The sequence below is a fragment of the Myxocyprinus asiaticus genome, chromosome 34 (assembly GCF_019703515.2).
Source record: "Myxocyprinus asiaticus isolate MX2 ecotype Aquarium Trade chromosome 34, UBuf_Myxa_2, whole genome shotgun sequence".
Taxonomy (NCBI): domain Eukaryota; kingdom Metazoa; phylum Chordata; class Actinopteri; order Cypriniformes; family Catostomidae; genus Myxocyprinus; species Myxocyprinus asiaticus.
The window spans coordinates 3555682-3581566 of NC_059377.1; the positions used below are offsets into that span (position 1 = coordinate 3555682).

A 25885-nucleotide genomic window follows, 5' to 3' on the forward strand; every position below is an offset into this window, starting at 1 on the left:
TGTGTTAATAGTAACAGTAATCTGTGTATTATCTAATGCCAATGAAAGGAGGATAGTAAGGAAAACCATGAGGGAATGAAAAAGTGGGAAAAAGACTGTTGGAAAAGGGGTGGTAAGAGTAAATGAGAAAGACATATACTTGAAGCAATTCTTTGAACTGTGTCAAAGCCAATAGACAAAGTGTAGACAGCATATTTAATTTGACGCAAATTAAAATGAGGCTGTGAAGGATTGAAGTACAGTCTGCTCAATATGTTGTACTGTTGTGTATCTTGGTGTTAATCATTAAATGAATAGTTCCTCCAAAAAATAATAATTCTATCATCATTTACTCAACCCCATGTTGTCTCCAACTCACACGACGGAACACAGTGCATTATGCAGCGATAAATGTTTCAAATTGTAGTATAACCTCATTTCATTGCATTTGAGTGGCGTCCAATATCATAATAGAAATTAAAACATTTAATATGGATTCTTAATTCAATTTTGTGTAAAAAAGTTGGAACTTTTAAAAAAATGATAATACATCTGGTTCATTCATCACACTGGAAATGGAAGGTTAAGTCAGTGTGCTTAGTTGTATACAGCACATTTCATGCATACAGAAAATATGCATACTATGCACAGTATTCATACTGCAGTAAAAAAAAATAATAGTATGTTAATATGCTATTCATAACAAAGCCAGTGAGAGCTATACAAAGGAAAAAACACAAAGAGAGGAAAAGAAGGAGACATGTTAAATCCTTAAGAATAGTAACTGGGAGACACTCAAAGACAGAGAGAGAGAGATGAGTTGGACAGATATGAAGAGAAATGGTTGTGACTGCGTGACTGTGAAGGCCTGGCTGCGTTCTCTTCTGAAAACAAATTATGAAAGGCCCGAAGCCAATAGCTATGTTTGGAATGACATACTACTACCACACTACTTGTATTCTTCTTGTATACAGTATTCTGCATGCATAGAATAACCAGATGATAGAACACCCTACTACATCATACATCATACAATGCAATGTGTTTAACTTATTCTTACATTTCTAGTATGACCAATAAACCAGAAGTAATATCAGTCAAGATTTTATTTTATTTTTTACTCATTATTTGATCAGACTGCCTAAAGTTAAATTTGAAGTGTGTGATTTCTGTATTATTAATGTCGCCAAACAGAATTGCAAAAATATTTTGCATTTAAAAAAAACTGTTTTTTCAAAAGGTTTCTGGGTTGATCTTCATCTAAGTTACAATAATGAACAAACACAATCTGTTTTAACTAATAACACACAAATTATTGTGTTGTTCTTGTACATATTGAATACATCATTCAAACATTAACAGTGAAGGTTGGAAAAAGTATGGGAATCCCTAGGCTAATGACATCAACAAAAGCTAATTCAAGAGTTGGCAAACCTGGAAAAATCCAATTACTGAAACGAGATTGGAGTTGTGGGTTAAAGCACTAAAACTTGAAGGAATTCCCAAGTTTATCAAGATATCCTAGAGCATAATGTTAGGGTGGCTATGCGCCAGCTGAAGCTCAGTAGAAGTTGGGTGATGCAGCAGAACAATGACCCTAAACATTGAAGTAAATGCACTACAGAATAGCTTAAAAAAAGATTATTTTTTTTTTTTTTTTGAGTGGTCCAGTCAGAGCCCAGAACTTAACCCAATAGAAATGCGGTGGAATGACCTCAAGACAGCCGTTTACACCAGACATCCTAAGAATATGGCTGAGCGGAAGCAGTTCTGTATGGAAGAATGGACCAAAATTCCTTCTGAACGTTCTGCAAGTCTAATCCGCAGCTACTGGAAACGCTTGGTTGATGCTATTGCTGCCAGAGGAGAATCAACCAGTTATTAAATCCAAGGGTTCACTTACTTTTTCCAAAGCACTGTGAATGTTTAATGGGATGTGTTCAATAAAGACATGAAAGATTATAATTGTTTGTGTGTTGTTAGCTTATTCCAAAGGGTTCATATACTTTTTGTTGCCACTGTATATATTGCAACACTATTTCATATTTTGGGTCACTAAGACCAAATAATATTTTGTCAATTAAGCAATTAGATTTTTTTTTTTCATAAGAGAAATGTTGAGAAATACTACAGAGGTGGGGACATAACTCCCAAAAATGAATCAGGTAAATGGGGTGGAAAGGTCCCGGGTTACAAAAGAAGTCAGGTATGAATTTAAGGGTTAAAAACACAATATCTATTAGCAATATGATAACTGGGTGCCAAACATAGAATTAAACATGCTGGCAATGAGGTCATTTGACACATAAATGTGGCATACTACCATACTACTGTTTGAAAAGTTGTGTAATGCAAACTGTTTGACATACTGCATACTGAGAAGTGTACACTGAATACAGCCTACTATTTTACAATATGCAGTACACTAGTATTTCGTTTACAACATCAGCAAACGCTTCCTCTCTAACCTCTGTTTAACCTGACCCTTGTCTTGCTTTCTGTGTCGATCTCTCTCTCCCTCTCTCTCTCTTTCTCTCTCCCTCTCTCTTCCTGTCTCCGTTAATGATGTGCTCGGCCTGTCGAGCTGAATCTGAGCATTGCCCACAGACAGCGCCACTGAGGCGGAAAGACACACACACAGACACGTATGAAAAGTGGCATATCATGCTGCCCCGTTCATCCAGCATACATGAATAAACCCACATTGATGCGTAATCTCTCCATCACATGTGTATGAGCGGACACAGCACTTCAGCACATGAGTTCAGGCTCTCTTTGACCCATGCTCTTTGACCCATGCATTTACTCCAGTCTTGATAGGAGTTAAAGCAAATAATGGGAATAAAGTTCAGATTGTGTTTTACACTGGGTGAACGTCCACTTTGAGTCAACACATAACAAAACTGTATGAACAGACTCTAGTGCTCACTAAGAGAATGTTTTTCATATGGTCTGCATTGCTTTGTATTTACTTGCTGGATTGCTTTAATACTGAGAAAAGACCAATGGGTTCTCATAGTTTCATCATAGGAAGGTTTAAGATTAAAGTGTTAATTCATCAAAAAAAAAAAAAAGAAAAAAAAAGAAGTGGTAGTTCACTGTCATTCCAAACCTGTATGGCTTTCTTTTTTCCATGGAACACAAAAGGAGATTATTTCAAGAATGTTCACTCTGCTCTTTTCCATAGAATGAGGGGAGGTAGGGCAGTAGAGTTCCAAAAATGACCATAAAAGCAAACAAAAAGTAGTCCATACTTGTGCACTATAATTAAAGTCTTCTGAAGCCATATGACACCTTTGTGTGAGGAGCATGACAAAATTTAAGTTGTTATTCAGTGAAACATTTCCCCTCCGTTAAAGCTTGTGCATGTTTAAACTTTGTATTTTAAGACGTAAAATCAATGATAATCACTCCTGCCGATGCACATGGTGCAATGCGCATTGGTGTGCCATATTTGAAGACATGCAAGTGTGAATTAAATTTGAGAGCAGTGGCGGAGCCTTTGAGACATGCAGCCTTAACTAAATGCTTTTGATTTCGGTTCGTTCTGAGTAGCAACTGTATTTTTTTTTTGGGTGTTCCAAGGTCTCCTTTCCAAAATGGTTAGAACGAAAACAAAAAACAAAAAACAGAACGGTTAATAAAATGACATAACTCTATGTTAAAGGTGGGTGATATACCAGTTGCAGTGTTGCCAGATCTCGCAAGAAAAATAAGCGACCTGGTCTGAAAAAAACAGTTCCAAAATAAGGGACTTGCCTCACCAAAATAAGTGAAAATAAACTATCCAATTTTTTCCCATGTGGGGGAATTATCAGCATTGAAATCATTACAAGCATTGTATAAAGTAGCCTATTTAAAATAATATATTTTCAATAAATGTATTCTCACTATTGAATACAGTACTGTGCAAAAGATTACCGGAAAGGCAGTTCTGAAAAATGTTGTATAGCGAGCAGGGTCAGAAATTAAGGTGGGCTTGGGTCAAAAATGCCACCAGAAATCATAAAAATGCCCCTGAAATTCAAAATGTGGGTGAAAAATGTCCTCATAATGAATTAATTTGTTTTTTATTTGTAACATCTGACATAGCTCTTTATATTCTATTATAGTCTGAGATATACATATTATTGCATTAAAAAAATGAGTTTTTGATGTAAGAGATGTTGATGTAATTCTTAGGTCTTAAGAATTTATATGAATGAATTGACTAAACTCGACATTTGTAACATGTACAAGACACAGCTTTAAATAGTTAGAAAAAAATAAGGTTACAAATGCCCATAAAAATCAAATTTAAGGGGCAAATATTACCCCATAATGTAAAAGATAAGTTCTGACACTGACGTAAAAAAAAAAAAAAAAAAAAAAAAAACAAATTAAAAGAAATTGGCATGCATAATTTTTATCAATTAAATCCATACAAAGTGCAGTTAACAACAAACAAAAACTCAGTCATTATGTGGTGTGAGCACCATAAGCCTTTAAAACAGCATCAGTTCTCCTAAGTCGAAATTGTGCACAGTTTTTCAAGGTTGTTAGCAGATAGGTTATCCCAAGCATCTTGGAGAATTGGAAAACATTTTCTTTGTTTTCATTCCTTGAACTGTTTATAGTCCCTGGAGAGAATAAGAAACACGGAGAACACCAGATTCATTCATGCACATTTCTTGGGGAACTCTTATTTTGGCAGCTGCATTTAGAAGAATTAATTAAATCTGTCATTCACTAAGGAAACTGTACTCTCCTCCGCCATGTTAAAAGTTTACGTCTCCTCTCAACTCAGGTATCAAAATTATCTTTGAGTTTCCCAGCTGTCTGAGTATGAAACTCGTATTTACGATAATTCTGATAGCACATGAAGGCAGCATAATCTACACATTTGTTTTTTCTAATGTATTTCAAGTATCACAGTCAAAGCAAACATCTAAGTTAATAACAACATTCATATGTCAGAACAGTTTTGCTTGCACAGAGAGTTTTAGTATATATTTCTCCTAAGGTAATTATCTTAAAGCAACAGATCACTCAAAAAGTATAATTCTTTCATCATTTACTCACTCTTATGTTGTCTCAAACTCATATGACTTTCTTCTGCGGAACACAAATGAAAAAATATTTATATGGAGATATGATACCTGTTTGTCTAATCAATGCAAGTAAATGGGGAACAAACTTTCAAGCTCCAAAAGCACATGAAGGCAGCATTAAGGTAATCCATAAGACTCCAGTGGTTTAATCCATGTCTTCTGAAGCGATCGGTTTTAAGTGAGAATAGACCAAAATGTAACTCCTTTTTCATTATACATCTTGACTTCAAGCTCGATTGCACTTCTTAGTGCTGACACATGAATAGAGCACTAGATGGTGCAAGGATGTGTAATCGAGCTTGAAATCATGATCGCCAAGGAGATAATTTTTTTAAATTATTTTCTTTATTTATCACACATTATACATTTGCACATATACAGTGAAATTCTTCTTTTTCACATATCCCAGCTAGGCTGGGGTCAGAGTGCAGGGTCAGCCATGATACAGCACCCCTGGAGCAGATAGGGTCAAGGGCCTTGCTCAAGGGCCCAACAGTGGCATCTTGGCAGTGCTGGGGCTTGAACCCCTGACCTTCTGATCAGTAACCTGGAGCCTTAACCACTGAGCTACCACTGCCCCTAATTGATTGCTGATGTCAAGATTTATAGTGAAAAAGGAGTTTTGTCTTGGTCTGTTCTCACCCAAAATCGATTGGATCACTTCTGAAGACATGGATTAAACCTCTGGCGTCTCATGGATTACCTTTATGCGACATTTATGGAGCTTGAAAATTTGGTCACCATTCATTTGCATTGATTAGACAAACAGACATCATACATTATCTCCATTAAAATATCTTTGTTTGTGTTCCGCGGAAGAAAGTCAAACGAGTTTGAGATGCCGTAAGGGTGAGTAAATGATGAGATAATTATACTTTTTGGGTGAAATGTCATAGTTTTGTTTTATTATATATATATATATATATATATATATATATATATATATATATATTAAAGATCTGGAATGGTGTCCATATGTTAACTCTTAGGTCAACAGGTGCAAGTCTTTTCGGCATCAGATGTATATTGAAATATATTGATATGCGAGTATGTATAAAGGCTGTTGAATAGTCTGACTGTGTTGTTGAATAGTCTGATTGAGTGTGTATATAGACTTCAGCCTTTTAATGAAGTTCTCCATTAAGTCTCCCAAAGACTTCACATTCCTCATAACCCCCCCACCACGCACCCCCGAGCATACACATACCCAAATGACCCATCCCCCCCACAACGCAACACACGCTCACGCACACAAACACTTAAAACACACATTCCAAGCATCCTCATTAGCAATTCATGAGCTGAGTCTCATTAGACACTAAGTTTTAGCGCGGGCCTCTGAAGTAGATGGCTAGAGCTGTTATAAATATTTCATACGTCTTCCCATTGAGGAGCTAAAAAAAAAAAAGAAGTTGCTTCGCTTCGGCAACAAAGTCGCTTGAGCTCTCCTCTTTTACTACTCTTCCTCTATTTTCCCCTTCTTTTCCTCCTTCGTTAGACCGCTCCTATGGACTGCCTTTTTCTTTCCCGCTCTGCCTCTCCGCCCCTCTCTCTGGAGTGCAGACCCTAACTCAGACTGACTTAATTGGGCTGTCTTTGTTCAAAGAAATGTGGACCTACCTTACGCTTTCCCATAGATTCAGTCCACAGAATGAGACCAAACCCCTAAGAAAAGAAAAATCACAACTGATATCTTTTCAAAATCTCAACTGTTTCTCTTATACAGCAATGAGAGTAAGTGGAAAGCATCTCAGTTGAGAAAAAGAGCCAGTAATATCACATTTAGGTAATACTTTACATGAATGTTCCCTTTGGAAAGGGTAATAAAGGTTCTTTCATGACTAATAATTCATTTACAAATGCATTATAAATAATTGATGTGCGGTTATAACAACATGCAAAGGGTGACTTTCCTGCAATACCTGCCAAAGGTGAGCCATTTTACCTCACATGTTATAAATGCTTAATAACACTTATTCAACATTAGTAACCTGTGAAAATGTACCTTAATATAAAGTGGACACCTGTGAAGCATGTATAAGGAGTTGGCGACATTAGAAACCTGTACATGAACTTCAGTATGGTTTAATGGTCATAAGGCTTTATTACATGATTATATAATGCGGTGAATTAGCATGAAGAGCTGAAGTGTTTTTGCAGAGGACTTTAGGTAAGTAGGACTAGGTAAATTGGGACAGCACTCAGATTCACTATAAAAGTGTAGCTATTTTTTCTGCATTGTGACATAAATCATGAATTAGTGCATTGTATGTTTTTGATTAACATTATTATGAATAAATGTATTAATTAAGCATTTATAGCATGTAAGTTAAAATGCTCACTGTTTGGCAAGTATTGGATGAAAGTTTCCCTTTTTTATGCATGTTGCTATAACCGCATATAAATGATTTATAATGTATTTGTAAATGACTTATTAGTCATTAACAGTGTTGGGCTTAATCAGATTACAAAGTAAACCAATTACTTTTTTAGTCAAAAGTCCCATCACACATTTCAATCCTTGTAATCAGATTACAGTTACTGACTTTCAATGAAGTTAATTTTAAGTACATTTCTTGAGTTACACATATTTCTAAAATAATATTATTTATGTAGAACACATTTAGTTCATGAATTATGTTCACATGTACATCTGTTTGTGTTTCTGTCACAGCTGAAGGGACAATGACAACTATTGTAATCGGATTACAGTTGCAGCGAAGGAATTTGTAATTTGCACTGGATTACTATTTTTGAGTAATTTACCCAACACTGTTAATTTTCGGACCCGTTTATAAACTCTAATCAAAGGGAACATTAAAGGTGCACTCAGTAATTTTTTCCTCTTTAAAAAAAGTTGAACTCCTAAAGACATGAATTGTAATTTTGTAATACATGTAGGAAATCATGAGCACTCACATTAAAATGAAGACTCCAGTCATATCAGTAACCTTATAAAAGCTGTTTTATTCTACATGGAGAGGGTCCACACATGGGGGCTGCCATGTTAGAATCACATGACCAGCTGAATACTACTCACTTAATCTCAGTAATCGTCCTGTTATTTGACACTTTCACTCACTGATTAAAGTAATCATGACTGACTGTGAATACTACATTTCTACAATGACATTTGAAACTGAAAACTATTGATTTTATATGATGCTGCTTCCAATCAGTGTAAGTCCAAGATAAAAAACAAAAGTTACTGTGTGCACCTTTAATGTAAAGTGTTACCCAACTTTCCTCTAGAGTTTCTGAATAGATCTCATCAATGAGCACGTTTACATGCACGTTCTTACACCAATTATGCTTAATAAGCCGACAACACGTGTGGTCATGTAAACACAATAAACCACATTCCTTTATCTGTGTAAAGGCCATAAATGGCTTATGAATAACCCGATCGACATGGGTAGATTTTTGCCCATTACGGCGATTTTGTGTGCCATGTAAACACCTTACCCGGTGTTCTTACCGGCTCATCCAATGTGCGCACGTGTTGAACGCATGTCTCTTCACGGTTTAACGTCAAAAGTAGAGAATAACATGATTAATTCAAATGTCATGTAAACACGTATTTCTTGCCTTGTCAGATTTTTTTTGAGTAATCAGCATATTGGTGTATATGTAAACAAGGTCACTGTCACAAATTGTGCTCAGATTTGCCAAGATATCAAAGTCTGCATTCAAAAGATTTGATATAAGCATTTCTCATTCAATTCTTTCAGACCAGATTTTCTGAGCTATGCTTTTCCACGTTAATTTAATGTATTCCACATTAATTTAATATACTCTTACCACATGCTAAAAATTGTCTCATTTTTATCTCTTTACATTTCAAAGCAATTTTAAGACACATCTTTGAGTTGATACCAAACTAATCATAACTGAGAACTCACTGTCTCCTGAGCTATGAAGGAGCAACTGCTGAGAAATGATATTGATGCAGAGGAAGGTAGAATTAATAAATGAAGGTGGAAAGTGGCAAAGCCACTGAAATGTTAAAGGAGTATTCTGGGTTCAATACAAGTTTAGCTCAATTGACAGCATTTGTGGCATAATGTTGATTAAATAGTTTTGACTCTTCCCTCCTTTTCTTAAAAAAAAAAAAAAAAAGAAAAAAAAGAAGCAAAACATTTCAGTGAGGCACTTACTATGGACGTGAATGGGGTCAATTTTTGGAGGGTTTAAAGGCAGAAATGTGACACTTGTAATTTCATAAAAGCACTTAATTCTTCTGTTAGAACGTGCTGTAAAATAGTTTAAATTGGTTTAAATAAGCTGTAAAACGTTTATACACAGAAAAGGTAAGAAAGCAATTTTATCACTCTCAAATCATATTAACACACATATTGTCTATGTCTTGTGGCTATACATTTAAAACCTTTAATGTTTACAGATTGGCCCCATTCACTTTCATTGTAAGTGCCTCACTGGAACACAGATTTGTGCTTTTTTATTAAAAGAAAAGGAGGGACAAGTCCATTTTTTTGTTGTGGTAATCAACATTATGCCATAAATACTGTCGATTGTGCTTAACTTGTATTGAACCCAGAATATTCCTATGATATGAAAGGCAGACAGATAGCAGAAAGTGAGACAGCTAATATGGGAGAACCCCATGTGAACCCTACAACCCCAGTTAAGAGGTTGGGGGAATCTAAGAGATCCGACATCACAGACACGCTATGCTCTAGAAATAAGCACATGCATGAATAAGTCAATAATGGCCGTCCTAAAATGTGTACTTAAAAACAAACAACGGTGTGTGTGTGTGTCCATGTGGAAGGGCAGACTCTCGTGCTCTGGAAGAGCGAGACAGACGCCACATTCCCTCTGAATGAGAAACAGACACAGACAGAGGGATGAGAGACAGAGATGTCTTTAACAGCGATTGTGATCCGACTGTCTTTTTGAGTCTATGTGCTTAGCCGAGGAAAGAATTCAGAGATTCCATTGCCTCCAACAACCCCCCACATGGGCGAAACCAACTTTATTCCCACTTTATCTGTGGGAGAATATGTGCCAGTGTTCCTCTGTCTCTCATTTAAACAGAACTGTCATGAGAGCCATAATCAAACCAAAAACACATCACAAAGGGAGAAGAGCAAGGCAATATGGAACTAATTCTGATCTGACGGCAGCCAAAAACCCATTTACATTGGAGACAGTAGATTCGCTCCCCTTCTCTCCTTATTTGACCCTCTTCTCCAAAGCTTGATCAATATCACCTCATTTTGTCTTTGTCTTTCCACTTTTTCACCGCTTCGCCCTTATTCCCGGATGTTTGTTTTCACACTAGCACCATTGCATTTTGCAGGACAACATTATTTTTTGCATCGCCCCTGAATTTGTTGTTTATTGAGCCTAACTTGTTTGTATTTTGTCAAGCTTTTTTTTTATTTATTAGAAACACCTGCACAGCAAATTTCTAAATAGTTAAAAACACAGTGTTAAGCAAATCTGGTGTTAATTTTGTAAGATTTCACACTACTATAGTTGTAAAGTGTTAACTGCATAGTGCTCCTTGTGGGTGTTAACATGAAATCAACTTCTGCGCATGTACAAAGCATTTATCATTTTTCCCGCCCCTTCTTCATCAACTTGACTGGCTGGTGGTTGTGCCTGCACCACATTTTAAGGTATGTATTAACTTCATTATATCACTAAAACACACATTTTATGTAGCCTATACAATAACATAGAACGGTTACTGTGTGAATTCATGATAGGATATAATGTCGGATAATGTGAGCTGGATAAATAGAATTTTTTTGACCCGACTGGTTAATTAGGAGAAGAAATATTTCTGTTTTCACAAATGATTAAAAAATATAGTCTACATTACATTAACCTATTCATTTAAGTTTATAATTATCAGTGGTAGTAGTCGTTACTCTGTAGTCAGCTTTAAAATTATAGATTATGTGCTCACCCTTCCTCGTTGGAATTTGGAAGTCGGAATTTGCTGTAGAGAGAGCGGCTTTTATTTATTCTGAAACGTATACACACGGGATAACTCAGATTAAATGTGTGATGTTCATTTTAGAATTGGTGCTTCAACGTTCAATAACTGTCGAAACTGCCGAGGTAATGCTCATTTTTCCATAAAATGTGTAGGACAGCGCCAACATGACAGATGAAAGCGAAGTGAGACCGCTGCTCGTAATGAAAATCTAAAATTTAAGTCTCCGTCTTGCCCCTTTATGCATGCTGCTAATCTGAATGATGATTTGAAATAACATAGTAATACATTTCGGTGAATGTAATAAACACTTTGATGTGTTCATTAGTTATCCCGGAAGTTTATTCTCCGTCAGAGAACTCTGCGAATGCATTGATTTCAATATGGTGGTGCATCTGGGGAAACCTCCGACGGAACGTTTGACATATAGGAAACTGTTTTTGGATGGTGTGGAAATTTTCTCATTTTTTGGTTGCGTCACTATCGCAAACCCTTGTGTTTTCCCTTTCCGTCCTTCCGACGCACCATCCCCATTGACGACAATGCCTTGGCGGCGATCTTTGATGCAGTTTAAATTCTAGCATGAAGGCGCCCTGAATCTCTAAGTTAAATTGTATTTTAACGCACAAGTTCAATAAATAAAATAAATAAGCAATCCTACAAACTTTTTAGAAGTATTATGTATTTGTCTTTTCTGTACTTTTATTGCCATTCAAGTTTGTTTAACTCTCACAATTTGGACTAAATGGACTATGAAGAACTTAATACAAAGAGACAAGAAACTATAGCGACATGCTTCATGGAGTCCGTCACTAAAGGCAAGTCTTAGTATGAGTAGATTATTAAATATTAAATGCACAAATGACTTTGCATATAGCTTTTTTATCTGTTACATGACAGCAACATTTTACTGTTATACATGTTAATAAAGGATACTTCTTAACCCTAATAGAACCTGAATGGAATTTGTATTTGGCCTTGTGTAGAAGTCAATCTAAATTTACACATAATAAAGAGTAATTACAGTTTAGATATATTCTTGTTTCTGTAATAGTAGTAGTAATGAAGCTATTGTTTTACAGAATTGACACCTGTTCCAATTATAGATGAAACATCTTGAGAAGTGGATGTCCTGAGCTTGTTACAGAAAAGGACATGTGTTTTACTATACATGCACAATGGTAAGAATATTGACACCTATTTTATCTTTATGTGCAGGTGTTTGGTTGTGAGTGACATACGTATTTTTATATATCCAGATTCCACTTCCGCATCCACATTGGATCAGCCGCCCCCTGTTCTGACTGATGGAAAGTCTGTCAGCAAGTCTTTAATCTTTATTGAATGCAATGGAGGCAACACAACTAATGTCTGCCCTTCAAAGAGACCCAGGTGGAAAACTCTGTGTGCAAAAATGTGCTCTGTGTCTATGTGCTTTTTGGAGCTTCAAAGTTCTGGTCACCATTCACTTGCATTGTATAAACCTACAGAGCTGAAATATTCTTCTAAAAAGCTTCATTTGTGTTGTGCTGAAGAAAGTAAGTCATACGCATCTGGGATGGCATAAGGATGAGTAAATGATGAGAGAATTTATTTATGGGTGAACTATCCCTTTAAGAGCAAAGCTGTTAAACAGTAATTGAGTGTAACTACAAATCCATGATGACATGTTTTATCTGCAATTTATTCAGAAGGATACTTAATATATTATTGCTCATATATTTTTTGTAGATTTCGAGTCAAATTTGATTGAACCTGTCCATTCATTCAGATTAATTGACTAAATGCCCCAAAAGCTATGGATAGTGAACAAGGACCTAAGAAATGTTTCTGCATTTGATAAACAGACATCTTATGGATCTGACTCATTTATACACATAGTGACAAAGAGATGTATTTTTTCAGCACTTCACATAGATGCTTAATTAATGATATGAAGGAAGTTTGAATGTGTATTTATTTATTTATTTTTACCTGAGAGTTATTGATGCTTTAAAGGATGACACATGTTGTATTGTTTCAGCATTAAACATGAATTTTTAAATTTGAGGATGTTATTGGAGATTTTAAGGAAGACAAGCTGTATTGTTTCAATAAATGCATAACTCCCATTCTGATTGTCAGTTTTTTCCTTTTTTGATAATACACTTAGTTTACATTTGAAATATGTATTAATCATAATTGTAATGTTGCTGTTTTAACATCAAGTATAAAATATCAATATTAAAACAAGTTTCAGTGCCCTGAGTAATTGTGTTTGGGATGCAACACCACTGAGTGTTAATGTTAACACCCTTAAATATTAAATTTTCAACACTAGAAGTGTTAAAATTTTACACTAAAAGTGTGTTCATATAAGTAACACTTTGGCCAGTGTTAATTGAACACTACCAAAGATGGATCTGTATGTTCACCCAGAAAGTGTTCATTTTAACACTCACAGTGTAAAATTTCCCAACAATATTTAGCTGTGTGCTTTGACACGTCTCTTATATCAGGTGTAGATTTGATAAGTGAGCGCTAGGCTTCAGCACTTCATAACGAATCTAGTAGCGTTGGGGAGTAGCTAACTACAGTAAAAGTAGCGACGCGGCTAACTTAACTACTTTTTCAGTAGCATTAAAAAATACTTCAGCTGTTTTCAATATAGTGTAGCATTTCAAGTAACAAGCTCATTTTTCCAACAAGCAGGAGTATACCGTGACAAAGTCACATAGTATTGCAGTCACCAGTGTTGGGGAAGCTACTTTGAAACTCTCTGTGAATTCTGTGTCAGCCCCGCCCCCCCCCCCCCCCACTTGGGTCACTTTGTTCATTCATGAAGAAGTACAAAAATCTTTGTAATTTTGGACTGCAATCTCCTGCACTGCATCAACACGTCCTGTGTGTGTGTGTGTACGATACATGCTATATCACCCTCTTGTGGTCTCCCAATGCTATAACGCCAGACTGTTAAACAGAGGTCAACTGAGTGAATTGAAAAGCATGCGAATTGGGCTAATTTAAATGTTGACTAATTTTAAAATATCGATGCCTCAACAATATATCGATAAAACAACCTGCCGATCAGTTATTTTATGACATCCCTAGAACCTTATTATAATGTGTTACCAAAATATTTTTAGCTATAAAACAATTGGATGATCGTTTCTGATTGCAGAATACAATAATATCACCTGCTAGTTATATATTTAATTAGGGTGACATTACCTAATCAAAATTAACCATAGTTTTACTACAGTAACCATAGTTTAACCACGCTATTTGTTGTAAAATCATAGTAACCACACAATAATTTTTTTTAGAAAGGTCAAACAAATAGGATAACAACATTAAATTTAACGTTAATTTATGCTTGTGTAAATTTGTACACTAATATACGTAATATACACTAAAAAAACTTGAAAACACCCTATTTTATAAAACCAAATTGAAACACTGTGATAAAAAGCAGCAATTAACTAAATATTTCACTTCAAAAAAGAAGGCAAAGTCCCTTTAAGGTTGTGCAGGGATCAAATGAATCAGTGAATCATTTACGTGAACTAGTTCATTTAGATGAACAGCCCGAAAGGACTTTCCCAACTCTACATGTAATGGAATAGTTTATTTTAAAGGTGCACTCAGTACATTTTTCCTGATTAAAAAACTTTTACTCAAGAAGAAATACATTTTAATTTTGAAATATATGCATAAAATCAGAAATACTCACACGAGATGAGGACTGTAGTCATATCAGTAACCTTATAAAAGCGGTTTAAATCTACAGGGAGAGGGTCCCCTCAGGGGGGCTGCCATATTATGATCACATGACCAGCCAAACACAACTCGCTTAATCTCATTAATCGTCCAGTTATAGGACACTTTCACTCATGTATTAAATGAATCATGGCTGAATTTGAATTTATACAATGGCATCGATAACTGAAAACTATTGATTTTAAATTATGCTGCATCCACGCCGCTAGGTGTCACTGTAAGTCCAAATGACACTAACAAAAAGTGCACCTTTAATGATTCTTATATGTAGAGTTTGTTTGGAGAGTTCATGTAAACAAACCAATTTAAAAAGAAAATGATTCACCAATGACAGAAGATCCTCTTGTTTATAGCTAAATGTTTAGTTAAATATGTTTGACTCAGATCTATTTTACATGGATTAAATTATAATAATATCATCTGATAACTGTTAACATCTAAAAAAAAAAATTGTTATGGGGTTTCATGACCCTTTAAGTAGCTTAAATGTAGAAAACATTTACAAATGTACTGTTTGAAAATAGCTTCAACACTGGAAACAAGTCGCCAAAGAGAAACTATAGTTTGGTGTTTGGGAAAGTTGAGGCTCTTGTAAAAGCAAGTTTTAGAGTGGTTTAATGAGTGAGCCGTGGCCACTTCTTGACAGTGCACGTTGGGAGGTGCCATTTAGTGCACTGGAGTGTTCACTTTGTACAATTAGTGGTAGTTTGCAGCCATCTTGTGCAGTCACCGGCACACTAGCACAATAGGACATGGCGCGGTAAGCCAGCGAGCCGTTTCATGAGAAAGAGCGTCTGAAAATGCCGCTCCGGAAGGCGCCCTCGCTCTGCTTTTTACAAGCGAGTCTTTCATTTTCCTCTGTTTCGAACTCTATCAATTTTCACAACACATTCTCCCTCCTGGTTTTTTGGTTTGTCTTCCACCCCTCCTCCATTGCTACCCTGCTTGCTGCGTTCTTTATAAAGTGTTTCTCTTTCAACATCTTACCCATAACCCCTCTTACACCCCACCCCCTCACCTCAACACACCCTCACGCTCGCTCCGTCTCTCTGACATTCAGATCCCTGTGTTCTTTTCTTTCTTTCTCTCTTTTGCTGCCTACTATGGTCAGGTCTCTTGGGGAAAGACAGTTGGCAGGAAGCTGGCTTGCTGCCATAGCAACAGGATCCCTCCCTCTCCCACAGGTCTCCTTAGCAACCGGTAGCTTGGCATTGTTGTAATGAGCAGACCCTATGTGCCAGGCTAAGAGCATGAAAGTGTGAGTGTGTGTGTGGATGTATGTAACAGAGAGCATCTTTGTGTTCCGTTTCTTATTGTAAAGACTGTCGTGAGACCTACGGATACCAAATCTGAAGAGAATGGAAAATGTTTTGTGTGTTCTAAATATGTAAGAGTCTTTGTCCTTTAACATGAACCTCAATATTTTATATTTAAGTGAACATTTGAACTGCATTACAATTGCTGAGTTTTAATTAACAGTCATGTGACCAGGTGCTTCCCAATCTGTTTGGGGTTTGATTAAAGCGATCAGCTCATTCCACGCCCTGGAACTGAAATAATCGATGCGTGACTTAATTAATGATTTACTAATTAATTGTGCATGCTCTGCCTAGAACAGAGGGTGACTTTGTGCTCGATGATAAAGTCAGTCATAGCTGTGCGCTTGTGTTTTTGTTTGCGAAGAGAACGGCAACATAGAATATTTTAAATTATATTTGTGAAATGAATTGTTTCCATGCAGCATGTTAGCCTGATTTTACTATATATACTGTATATATTTATTTACTATTATTTATATTTCCTTATGTAATATTTTTTAGTGGTTTTCAAATGTGGTTCTACCACAGAAAAGTTTCTAATGCAAGACTTGTGCTCCATCGACCACCACTGTTTTCTTGTTTAAAGCACACTATATATATATATATATATATATGTTAGATTTTTGTTAAAAACTATTTGCCATTGTGGTAAAAACAAATTATAAAAAAATACAGTCTTAATTTCTAATTCAAATACATATACACTGATGAGCCAAAACATTATGACCACCTGCCTCATATGCCATTGGTCCTCTGCGTGCCGACAAAACAGCGCCGACCCGCCGAAGGATGTACTCTACAAGACCCCTGAAGGTGCTCAATCGAATTGAGATCTGGGGAATTTGGAGGTCATGTTCCTCAAACCATTCCTGAACAATGTGTGCAGTGTGGCAGAGTGCATTATCCTGCTGAAAGAGGCCACTGCCATCAGGAATACCATTGCCATGAAATGGTGTACCTGGTCTGCAACGATGTTTAGGTAGGTGGCACATGTCAAATTCATGTCCACATTAATGGCCGGACCCATGGTTTCCCAGCAGAACATTGCCCAGAGCATCACACTCCCTCCACCGGCTTGTCGTCTTTCCACAGTGCATCCTGGTGCCATCACTTCCCCAGGTAAACGACGCACACGTACACGGCCGTCCATGTGATTTCTCCTGCATTCAACACATTGACTACGAGAACTAATTGTTCGCTTACCATCTAATCTACCAAGACCTTGACATGTGGCCTTGTTAGGAGATGATCAATGTTATTCGCTTCACCTGTGAGTGGTGATAATGTTTTGGCTAATTAGTGTATGTTGTTTTTGGGATGTTCAGATATTTATGAAATGTGAATAATGTGACACTTGTTCAACAGTGAGTATTTTAAAGTTTACGGATTGGCCCCATTCTCTTCCATTGTCTAATTTTTTTTTTTTTTTTTTTTGTGGTAATTAACATTGTGCCACAAATGCTGCTGACTGAGCTTAAGTTTTATTGAACCTGGAGTATTCCTTTAATTCAAGATACATTCTCTGAAAACAAATATTAATACCTTATGCAAGTACATTTATGTTTTTTTTTTTTGTTTAGGATTTTCTTTTTTAGGATTTTTAACAGAAGACAAGGCAAAAATACTGATTAAGAAAAAAAAAATATTTTACAGATTTTGACATTTATTTTTCCATTTGTACCATTGTAGTTAGCAAAGTATATCGCAACAAGAAATGTCCATCTGTGCATGTAAAACCCAGGTGTAGGACCTCAATTCTTCTGAGACAGCAGAGTCTGTGCGATCTCCCACAGGTGTTTGTACTCTCCACCTGTTGTGTGAAAGCGGTTCAGGCTAACGCTGCTCCCGGCTCTTAGCGCTGCCCAGTCTGGGCTTCATGCCACGCGATGTCCGGGCAAACGTATGCCAGGGGGCGGCTGTGCTATGCCGTGCCCACTACGCCACAGTGAAGGACTGGCTTTTATGCCCCGAAGGTCTGGTCAGTTCTGGCACGCAGGGCGGATTTTCCGATCCCCCGCACCGCTCTCAGATGCTCCTAAATCTGCCCGCTCTATTTTTAAATCTCCCTCCCCTCTTTCTCTCTCTCTCTGTCCATCCCTCACTTCCTCCCACTCCCTCTCCCTCCCTCAGGCTCTCCCATCTCCCAGGGAACTTGGCCCGGCTCAGCCAGCAGCTCCAATTAGTGCTCAGTCCAAGGGAATGGAGCGCACTAGCTGGCTGCTCCCACCTACAGGCCTTCAGGGGCCTCGTCTTCTTTTCTGTGCCCAGTCAACCTCTCTCAGGTTAGGCTAAATCTCCAGACAATGCCCCTCCCTTCCTCCCTGGTCCCTCTGGAGGGTGGGCATTCCACAGGGATGTGGGCGGAGAGAGAGTCCTTCTGTCGCCTAAGGGTTGGCTGTAATGATGGCTTTGCTCTGTTTTTAGGGTATGAGTGTTGTAGTTGTATCATTAGTGGTTTTAATTTTTCTTTTCAATTTTTCATTGTTAATTTTGCTCATTATCACCACAGAGAGACAAAACATTAAATAACTCTATGCAGACAAACATTAAGATTAGAAAGAAGAAGATTATTAACAGAAGTTTTGAATCACTGAGAAAATTAAATAAAGACATTTATATTGATAAAAATGACTATTTCTATACAAATAAAGGCCGTATTCTTCAAACTTTCGGTTCACCCAAGAATCCTCCACCTGTAGCAATGAGCGCGTTTACATGCACGTGCTTACACAGATTATGCTTAATAAAATAACCTGACAACACTTGCGGTCATATAAACGTAATAAACTGTGTTCCTTTATCGGCGTAAAGGCCATAAATCTATTTATATTTATCCAACATACCCTACCTCTTCTGCCATATATTTCCTTGCATCTGTATATAACAGATTTGTATTTGTACATACGTATATCTATCTATCTATCTATCGCTCTCTCTCTCTCTCTCTCTCTCTCTCTCTCTCTCTCTCTCTCTCTCTCTATATATATATATATATATATAGTCTTATCTTGCATTTCAATATATTTATATTTTCTATTCACTTATTATATTTTTATTATTATCTCTGTCTTGTTGTATTGTTAGTGCACTGGAAGCTTCTGTCACCAGGACAAATTCCTTGTATGTGTAAGCATACTTGGCAATAAAGCGGATTCTTGTTCTAAATGGCTTATGAATAACCCGATCGACACGGGTAGATTTTTGTCCATTACGCCAATTTCACGTGCCATGTAAACACCTTACCCGGTGTTCTTACCAGCTCATCCAATGTGCGCACGTGTCTTCACGGTCTTGATGAACAAAAATGTCTTCGTGAATTCAAACTTTTGAAGGGTAGTGTATTTCTGAACAAATTAATACAAATGAAGTCAGTTTGAGAGACTGGTGTTGGCCCACCTGAAGGACATCACTGGACCCTTTCTAGATCCCCTTCAATTTGCTTATCGAGCAAACAGGTCTGTGGATGATGCAGTCAACATGGGATTGCATCATATCCTGCAACATCTGGACAGACCAGGGACATATGCAAGGATCCTTTTTGTGGACTTCAGTTCGGCTTTCAACACCATCATCCCAGCTATTCTCCGGACTAAATTACACCAACTCTCTGTTCCCATGTCTATCTGTCAGTGGAATACCAGCTTTCTGACAGACAGGCAGCAGCTTGTGAGACAGGGGAAATTCACTTCCAGCACCTGTACAATCAGCACTGGTGCCCCCCAGGGATGTGTGCTCTCCCCACTACTCTTCTCCCTCTACACCAATGACTGCATCACCAAGGACCCCTCTGTCAAGCTCCTGAAGTTTGCAGATGACACCACTGTCATTGGCCTCATCCGGGATGATGACAAGTCTGCATACAGAAGGGAGGTTAAACAGCTGGCTGTCTGGTGCAGTCAAAACAACCTTGAGCTGAACACGCTCAAAACGGTGGAGGTGATTGTGGACTTTAGGAGGAACACCCCAACACTGACCCCCTCACCATTCTAAACAGCACTGTGACAGCAGTGGAGTCATTCAGCTTCCTGGGTACTACCATCTCACTGGACCTGAAGGGGGAGACCCACATTGACCCAGCAGAGGTTGTACTTCCTTCGCCAGTTGAGGAAGTTCAACCTGCCACAGGCGCTGCTGATACAGTTCTACTCAGCGGTCATTGAGTCTGTCCTCTGCACTTCAATAACTGTCTGGTTTGGTTCAGCTATGAAATCAGACATCAGAAGAATACAAAGGACAGTTCAGACTGCTGAGAGGATTATTGGTTGCCCCCTGCCCCCCCTTCAAGAACTATACACTTCCAGAGTGAGGAAAAAGGCTGGGAAAATCACTCTGGACTCCACTCACCCTGCCTACTACCTTTTTGAACTGTTGCCTTCTAGCCGATGCTTCAGAGCTCTGAGCACCAGAACCATCAGGCACAGGAACAGTTTTTTCCCCCAGGCTATCCATCTCGTGAACAGTTAAAACTGCCCCATTGAGCAATAATTAATGTGCAATACACAGTTTAGTCTTTTTATATTATCCAACACATCCTGCCTCTTCTGCCATTACATTCCCTTGCACTGTACATAACCGATTTGTATTTAGATTTGCACTACGTATGTGTGTGTGTATGTATGTATGTATGTATGTGTATGTATGTGTGTGTATGTATGTATGTGTATGTATATATATATATATATATATATATATATATATATATTGTCTATTGTGTATTCTATATATACTTTTTTCTTTTCAATATTTATCTATTTTTTATTCAATTGTAATTATTTTTTAAAAGTCTTGTTGCTGTTTTTGTATTGTTGTGTACTGGAAGCTCCTATCACCAAGACAAATTCCTTGTATGTGTAAGCATACTTGGCAATAAAGCTCATTCTGATTCTGATTCTGATTCACTCGGTGGCCATCTTAGTAGCAACCACGGGCAGGTATTTTCTATCTACTTGAACTGCAAAGTCTCCAAAACTGTCAAGATTAAGTTTCAATAACATCACCAATTAAAATCTGTCAATGGTATTATAATTTTTACTTCAGGAGTTCAAATCACACTAAAACTGCATATGGTCCAGCTAATGTGTATGTGCGAGTAAAAGGGCAGGACTTCCATTGTTCCAGTGTTATGATTTCCACTATTCATTGTACTTTGCGTGGTCTGTCTCCACCTCCTTATACTGTCTCTGCTAATACGTGAATTATATGTTATATTACCCAGAAATAATATTGTTAGCATACTTCCGTTAGCATCATTATCATGTATGTGTCCTGTTCGATACAGTAATTTCATATTGCCTTATCCGTCACGTTGCCAACACCTCTCTCTGCGCTCACCTTCCACCGTTCCCATTAATCGCCCGCAAGTTCTTGCTTTTTTCACAAACAGCCGAGCGCCGCCCGTGACATCACTCACAGGAAGTGCATCTTTAGCGCTGGCTAATTTCCATCGATTGCCTCCAGACAGGCTTAGCAGACGCACCCTGTTCCCACACACAACTCTCATTTTAAGTCTCCTCGCCTGCAGGAGTTCTAACTCACTCTCTCCCTCTTGCACAATGAAAGCAGTCAGCGCTTTTATCTCCTACCCCACTTGTGCTTATTATCAAATAAATGCGAGGCAGAGAGATACCCATTGACAGTAGCATGCATAATGACTGCTGGCTGTGTGAAATGGATTAATAAATAATGGGTGAACGCGGCTGAAAACAGCTTTTCCAGTCCTGCGAGTACACAAGAATGCTCGACAGAACAATCCCCCAACACGAGCCGTGCGTTCCGGACCGCGTCAAATTGAACACTGGGCAGAATGTAAAACAGAATGCTGCCTTGCATACTCTGAGGAGACTGCTCAGTAAATTAGAATGATCCTCAAAATGAAAAACAGATTGCTTGGCAAATGTTAGCAGGAATAGTTTGCTAAAACTTTGAGGTAGCTAGAGTCTTAAACATTGCCTTCTCTTTTTACTGAAATGTACTGTAGACACACAACACATGAGAGAGGCTACAGCGGTCATTGCATTTTGTACCTGAGAGAAGCTGAATTGCAACCTTGTCAAAAGTTTACCAGCAGGGGTGTAGATTCCGGGCGGGGATGGGGGAGGTAACCCCCCAATAATCAAAGCTAGCAAGAACTGCATACCCAATGATAAATGGAAACACAGGTAAATGCTTCATGCTGCAAAACCAGCATTACCCAGACTAGACCAGCATGGAAATTTATACTAGTCTTTTCAGGCAGGACACTAAAAACTTATGCTGTCATAGCATGTGACTGCTCCCTTGTTGATTTTCTAACTAGCCAATTGCAGTTTTTTTCTGATCTTTATAGAATTAGTTATTACTATGACATCTTTATGTACCCCGCTTTAAAATTCCTTTTTCCTATAATGCCCTAAGATATCCTTTCACCCTACGGATACAATCACAATTTCTCCCTGAGTTCTCTAAAAGTTTTCTATTTGATTGTATATCCAATAGAAAGCTTTGAAACCTTCCCTTTCTTGCTGTATGATGGTTTGTTTTTGATGTATCATGGGAATTGTTAAGCCAGAACTTTCCATGTAAAAGCAGCCTTTTTTATGACTTTGACGACTTGTGGGCATACAAGACCAACATAAAAACAAGAGGGTGGGGGTGACCAATGGCGCCTGGTGGTAAAATAGTTCATAAATCCCAGTCTGACAAATTAAATGAGCATTAATTTAAATCTATGCAGAAACAACTTCAAGTATATCATCCCCAGGTTGATTTCCCTGAAAACTGCAAACACTATGGGTCTGTAGTGTTGTAACTCATGTTTTGAAATGTTCCTGATTTGTCCAATTTGATCCCTATGCCGATTATTATGCCCGTCATCACTCTTTCTCTACGCATCTCCTGCCTGGCCAGCATATGATCCCTTCAATCCCCATTACTTTGTTGCATTCCAGGGGTCACAGTCAGCTGTGGGGCAGCCAGATTTAACTAGGATTAGCCCCAGATTTCTCTGGATTATGCTGGCTGGAGTGGGATTAAGCCTGAATGCCAGACTGTTCCGACTTGCCGGGCATATTTGAAAGTGTCTGTATATCAGGTTGTGTTGTACTGTAAAGCCCCGTCCAGAGATATTGTCGCTTGGTGTCGCTAGATTCTGCGATCTGTGTTGCTGGTGGACGTTCCGACTGCTGCCACCACTCTAACATTATTGGTGGACTGCACAAGTGGCTATAGAAGCTTTTGAAATGCTGATTACAGATGATACTGCCGATAAAACTAAGATATCATTCTAATTTGACTAGGAATCAGTTCTCTTGCCACTAAAAATGAACATTCTACAGGGGAGAGCATTTTATATAACCTGCAGCAGTGCTTAATGCACCATATCATTAAACAAGACAAATGTTATATCAATATATGAATCAAACTCACCCAGAATGCCGACACGGTTTTACATGCATCGTTTTATTAGCCCATATCCATGTAAAGACAAATTATATAAAACAGTGAAATCACTCACAGAAACTTTTAAATTCTCCTCTTTCTTGCCTGTATATGTCTCGAGTACCTTCACTCTCTGCCAGGAGACAGATGACGTGAGCTCTGCTGTCTTCACTCTCATTGGTAGTCACTCGCGAATGTCATAAAGTTGAAATTTTCTGAACTTTGTCTTGTCGCTCTCCATGGCAATCTTGGTTGCCACCAGCTGCGACAGCTCGTGTCACCGGAAGTCGCTGTGCTCTCATTGAAAATGAACGGGATCGTGTTGCTGTCTCGCATGATGTCACTGGCAGTGTGAACAGGGCTTTAATGAGTGTTTGAACATTGCCTGCCCTGAGTCTGTCGCAATGTTCTATTTGGACGCTCAGCATTAAATTACTGGAGGTCACCAGGTTGCTTTAGTGTTGATGGATAGTATGCATCCTTACTCATCTGCAGTATCTAACTGTATCAGGAGCATATAGACTTATTAGTCATTAACAGTGTTGGGCTTAATCAGATTACAAAGTAAACCAATTACTTTTTTAGTCAAAAGTCCCATCACACATTTCAATCCTTGTAATCAGATTACAGTTACTGACTTTCAATGAAGTTAATTTTAAGTACATTTCTTGAGTTACACATATTTCTAAAATAATATTATTTATGTAGAACACATTTAGTTCAAGAATTATGTTCACATGTACATCTGTTTGTGTTTCTGTCACAGCTGAAGGGACAACAACAATGAACAAGAAGGAAATGCAGACAGTTTGCATTCGTTGATTGGAAAAACAAAAACATCAATGTGTTTGATGTGAACACTGTGAAAATTGTTTTAGAAAGTAACTTTAAAATAATTAGTAAAGTGATTAATTTTCTATGAATTAATCAGTAAAGTAATCTGATTACAATTGCAGCGAAGGAATTTGTAATTTGCACTGGATTACTATTTTTGAGTAATTTACCCAACACTGTTAATTTTTGGACCCCTTTATAAACTCTTATAAACTTTATAAACAAAGAGAACATTTAAGGTGCACTCAGTAATTTTTTCCTCTTTAAAAAAAGTTGAACTCCTAAAGACATGAATTGTAATTTTGTAATACATGTAGGAAATCATGAGCACTCACATTAAAATGAAGACTCCAGTCATATCAGTAACCTTATAAAAGCTGTTTTATTCTTCATGGAGAGGGTCCACACATAGGGGGCTGCCATGTTAGAATCACATGACCAGCCAAATACTACTCACTTAATCTCAGTAACCGTCCTGTTATTTGACACTTTCACTCACTGATTAAAGTAATCATGACTGACTGTGGCTTTTCTGAGGATGTGGACTTTAGTGTTTAACATTATTGATGCTTTTTCTACATGTGAGAGTTTTTGTTGCTGGAATTTAAAATAATGGTATATGTTCACATTTTCGGCTAAGATTTTTTGGCCTTTTTTTCTCTATCTGCAGAAAACCGAAAATTTTCTGAGGCCAAAATTTCGGTGCATCCCAAACTTTAAGTCAATCGTGGGTTGTATTTTTTCAAAAATTGTACACATTATGTCACTGTGATGCTATAAAAATAACAGTCTGTGTGTTTCAGCGGCCCGCATGCCTGACACAGCAACACTGACTCAACCAATGGCAAGAAACAAGAAAGCTGTTTGACAACAATGTTTAATTTTGCAATTCCGTTTGTTTGCACTAATGGGGCAGAAATTACACATTTCAACTTTAATAGTTGCAGATGAGTATTTGTAGAGTTTGGGGAGAATGTGTGTTTTTGTGTATTAGAGAGATACAAAGCAGGTCATAAGCAGATGGCTACACAGCTGACCAGCGAATGACTCAGAGGCAGAGGAGCTTGAAGGTGTCTGGATCAAATTTTGAACCACAGACCTGCTATTTATAACACTCACCACCGGCCACACAACCACCACAACAATTGTGACTTCATGAATAATCCGCTTTTATCAAACACCACAACCACAGAGAAAAGCACCTCGTGCTCTACCTTATTCTCCCCATTTTAATGGAGCCACATAAGGCGAAAAGTGGATCTTTTCACTGACTAAATGATGATGTGTGGCCTTTCAAGTCTGAATGTTGTCATGTTTAAAAAATGTGATCTTTCTACAACAAGCTTATGTCTAGACGGCTGTTTGGTGAGCTGATCCATGGAGTGGCGGGTTGCTGGTTGCTACTGTGAAGTCGTGCAGCCTATAGTTGACTTGCTAATCACTGTTCCTCTGAGACAGCTCAAGCGATGGTGTGACTGCTGATGATTGAAGCTCTCTTGCGAGTTGGGCGAGTCTTCTGA

The 25885-nt window shown here is 37.8% G+C and overlaps 1 protein-coding gene across 2 annotated transcripts in view; it reads left to right on the top strand.

Annotated features, from left to right (window-relative positions):
- Nucleotides 1-25885, top strand: part of LOC127425692 (forkhead box protein O6-like) — a 49614-nt gene that overhangs the window by 14816 nt on the left and 8913 nt on the right. The window lies entirely within an intron of this gene.